The sequence below is a fragment of the Silurus meridionalis genome, chromosome 28 (assembly GCF_014805685.1).
Source record: "Silurus meridionalis isolate SWU-2019-XX chromosome 28, ASM1480568v1, whole genome shotgun sequence".
In the NCBI taxonomy this organism is placed as follows: Eukaryota; Metazoa; Chordata; class Actinopteri; order Siluriformes; family Siluridae; genus Silurus; species Silurus meridionalis.
The window spans coordinates 10249185-10253711 of NC_060911.1; the positions used below are offsets into that span (position 1 = coordinate 10249185).

The 4527-nt window shown below is 40.9% G+C and overlaps 1 protein-coding gene across 2 annotated transcripts in view; it reads left to right on the forward strand.

The window, feature by feature from the left end:
* The first annotated feature begins 2603 nt into the window (after window positions 1-2603).
* Window positions 2604-4527, forward strand: part of sh3d19 (SH3 domain containing 19) — a 19380-nt gene continuing 17456 nt past the window's right edge. Inside the window, exon 1 of one of the 2 annotated variants that reach the window (XM_046843521.1) lies at window positions 2604-2675. The gene's annotated coding sequence lies outside the window, so the exon portion shown is untranslated. The remainder of the gene's footprint in view (window positions 2676-4527) is intronic. The other variant, XM_046843524.1, reaches the window with a different exon arrangement.

Genomic DNA, 4527 nt, shown 5'->3' on the forward strand with positions numbered 1-4527 from the left:
TGCTGATTGGACGCGGTGGCAAGGTAACGCGCAGACGAGACCCCGCCTAGTATGCAAATAATCCCATTTAGAAGCCACGCCCACTTGAACCAAGTCGCTCAGCATTTGTTTGGGTGTGTTACATTCTGTCTGGAAGTCATCTGAAATATGCAAAGATTTAGATTATATAAATAGATTATTAAAACAAACATCGACTCATTATTTTGTCAACAAAACAAACCTTTTGAAGAAACATAAAGGGTGCACCTTTAATTACATTTATTTCTATCTTCATGTTTGTTTGTTGATAAATGACATGTAATTAGATTAATTATTTAAAAGTAAAACAAAAAACGAAAAGATGTATTACTCTTAGTTTATTTTATAATAGGTTTTCCTGTTATTTTTATTCGTTTTATTATACTATAAACTCATTAATTGATAAAAAATGAACAGAAGATAGATATCTTACATTGTAAAACATGTATTTTATTTATTTATTTATTAGATTGGTTGATAGGTTATTTATTTATTTATCTGGTGTTTGTTTAGTAATACATTTTATTTTGGTTAAGGCTCTGGGTTACTGACTGAAAGTTGGTGGTTCAAGCCCTGGTATCACCAAGCTGCCTCTCTTAGGGGTCTTGAACAAGGCCCTTAACCCTTTGTGCTCCAAGGCAATGTATCCTGGCTAAACCTCCGCTCTGACTCCAGCTGCCTAACAGCTTTTTTAATGTTACTCACATATGTGAAGAAACATTTTCACTGTGCTGTAAATTACATGCATGGAGATGTTTAGGAGAGATGGCAGTGGGGAGATTGTTTAACATGATTCTGAAAGGTGAGAAGATGCCTGAGGAATGGAGAAGGTGTGTGCTGGTACCGATCTTTAAGAATAAGGGAGATGTGCAGACCTGCAGTAACTACAGGGGAATAAAGTTGATCAGTCACACCATGAAGTTATGGGAAAGAGTAGTGGAAGCCAGGCTGAGAGAAGAGGTGACCATCTGTGAGCAACAGTATGGTTTCATGCCGAGGAAGAGCACCACTAAAGCATTATTTGCTTTGAGAATGTTAATGAAGAAGTATAGAGAAGGACAGTAGGAGTTTCATTGTGTGTTTGTGGTTTTAGAGAAAGTGTACGACAGGGTGGAGAGAGGAGTTGTGGTATTGTATGAGGAAGTCGGGTGTATCAGAGAAGTATGTGAGGGTGGTGCAGGACATGTATGAGGACAGTGTGATAGCAGTGAAGTGTGCAGTAGGAACAACAGACTGGTTTAAGGTGGAGGTTGAATTGCATCAAAGATCGGCTCTGAGCCCTTTTCTGTTTGCAGTGGTGATGGACAGGTTGACGGACGAGTTCAGACAGGAGTCTCCATGGACTATGATGTTTGCAGATGATATTGTTATTTGTGGTGAGAGTAGGGAGCAGGTTGAGAAGAGCCTGGAAAGGTGGAGGTACGTGATGGAGAAAAGGGGAATGAAAGTCAGTAGGAGTAAGACAGAGTACATGTGTGTGAATGAGAGGGAGGGCAGTGGAGTGGTGCGGGTGCAGGGAGAAGAGGTGGAGAAGGTGGAGGAGTTCAGGTACCTGGGTGCCAACAGTGCAAAGTAATGGAAAGTGTGTTAGAAGAAAAGAGTGCAGGCAGGGTGGAGTGGGTGGAGAAGAGTGATAGCAGGAGTGATTTGTGATAGAAGAGTATCTGTGAGAGTGAAAGGAAAAGTTTATAGGACTGTGGTGAGACCTGAGATGTTGTATGTTTTAGAGACAGTGGCATTGATTAGAAGACAGGAGGTGGCAGAGCTGAAGATGTTAAGGTTTTTGTTGGGAATGACGAACATAGAAATGAGTTTATTAGAGGGACAGCACATGTAGGAAGTTTTGGAGACAAGGTGAGGGAGGCGGTATTGAGATATTTCGGATATTTGCAGAGGAGGGACATGGGGTTTATCGGTAGGAGAATGCTGAGGTTGGAGCCACCAGAAGGGAGGAAAGGAGAAAGGCCAAAGAGGAGTTTTATGGATGTGGTGAGGGAAGACATGCAGTTGGTTGGGGTGTTTGAGCCAGATTTACAGGACAGGGGGGAATGGAGAAGGTTGATCCGCTGTGGCGACCCCATAACGGGAGAAGCCAAAGAAGAAGAAGAAATCTTTTGCCTATATTTGTTGAATTTCTTCATTTATCTTTTTTCTTTTTCGCAAATGAGCATTTAGTTTGTTGGTTTGTTTGTTTGTTGTAGTTTGAGTGTAGTGATATATAGTGTAGATACTGCCATCTGCTGGATAAAAAGGATTACTACAATAGAAAATAAATTACTTAAGTATTTTCTTTAACTAACCAAAGTAATGGAGAGTGTGTACGAGAAGTAAAGAAAAGACTGCAGGCAGGGTGGAGTGGGTGGAGAAGAGTGGCAGGAGTGATTTGTGATAGAAAGGTGTCAGGGTCTGCACATTTTGGGTTGGTTGTTTTCGCTTTGGCCACCAGATGCCGCCACTGGGCCCTTATTCCCTACTCCTTATTCCCTACTCCCTAGCCCCTAACTGTTTAATGTCTCCCACCTGCTCCTAATTTGTTTTGTGAATTTAAGCTACCCCTTTTACGTTGTTTCTTATTGGCTGATTATATTTGTCTTAGTATTTGTCTATGTCTTTGTATTTGAATCTGGATCTGTGTGGGTTTGTTTGTTGTCTCTTTGGTGAGTGTCTTGCTATTTATGGTTGTTTGATTTCTTGAGTCTTTTTCGAGTCTCCTGTCTTCTCGAGTCTCCTGGTATCACCTGTCTTCCAGATTTTTCCTGTTAATGTGCATTTATTTGTTGTTTTTATCATTTATTATTTTTAATATGATTACTATTGTTTTATTATTGATAAACCCACTCTGCCAGTTTTGGTTCTCCTTTCTCAAGCTTGTCTTTGGACTTATTATTTTCCTCATTGCTAGAGTGTCTGCCACTCGCTCCAGCAACCCGGGTTGGAGACCCGCTCATGGACCTAACAGAAGGGTATCTGCAAGAGTGAAAGGGAAAGTTTATAGGACTGTGGTGAGACCTGCGATGTCGTATGGTTTAGAGACAGTGGCATTGAGTAAAACACAGGAGGTGGAACTGGAGGAGCTGAACATGTTGATTTCATTGGGAGTGACGAGGATGTACAGGATTAGAAATGAGTTTATTAGATGGACCACGCATGTAGGACGTTTTGGAGACAAGGTGAGGGAGATAGAGCGTGATAGATGGTTTGAACATAAACAGAGGAGGGACATGGGGTATATCGGTAGGAAAATGCTGAGGATGGAGCCGCCAGGAAATGGAAAAAAGAGGATGCCCAAGAAGGAGGTTTATGGAGGTGGTGAGAGAAGACATGCAGGTAGTTGGTTTAAAACCGGCAGATGTAGAGGACAGACTAGTGTGGAAACTGATGATCCGCTGTGGCGACCCCTAATGGGAGCAGCTGAAAGAAGATTTCCTTAAAAATAGCTAATTGAAGTTTTAATAGTAGAAGTCAGGAGAGAGACACACACAAGAGTTTGAGTTTCTTAACTCAAATGCATACAGTACATTTACAGCCTTTTGTAGATGCCCTTATCCAGAGTAACTTACAAATGAGCAGGTGAGGGTTAAGGTCTTTTCTCAAAGGCCCAGAAGTGGCAGTTTGGTGGTGCTCTGATTTGATCTCGTGAACTTCCGATTAAAGGTTTAGTGCCTGAACCACTATACTTCCACCTCCTACAGTACTACATGATAAACAATAGGCTGAACAATTAGTTTGAGAAAATGAAGCCCTTTGAAGCATGGGGCAAGTTTACATTAGACATACGCAGGATCACAAAACCAAACAAATCTCCCTCATTGTATGAGTTGTAATGAGCCGTTTGTTAGACATGTGCATGCTTATAATGCTCTGGACAAGACCTACAAGCAGATTTTTCTGAATTAACTAGCAAAAAAAGTATATTCACAAGTTGGATTGATGCCTTCACATTCTATCCAATGGCTCTTATTGCTGATAAGGTGAGATTAAATGTTTTAATTAACTCGTCTCAATCAAAATGATGAGGAAAGGTCCTAGTCTGAGTCACACACAATTTAGAGCACAACTCCTTATTCGAATCTGTGCCCTGTTATTAAGATAAAGATCTTTTTAAAGAATTTACATTTAGTGAAAGTGACAAGCTGCTGCAAACTAATATAAATTTAATTTTGACTGTAATTATTATAAAGAAATAAGTTAAATGACACGAACACACAGAAACGCTAGAGTTCTAACAGCAGGAATCAGGAGGAACATTGAGATAAATTAAGAGCCAAAAGATTTTCAGCATGGATGAGGAAAGTGTGCTATCATTGCTTTCTAACTATTACCACACATCATGTGGTAAACAGAAGCATATGCCTTCCAGTGTAGAGTGGCAGCTCAGTGATTAAGATGTTGGACTTCTGATCAAAAGGTTCTCTGTTCAAAGCCCAGCACCACCAAGCTGCCACTGCACTCCTGGACCAAGGCCCTTAACCCTCACCTGCTGAGTTGAGGTATTTAGGCAGGGGAGTG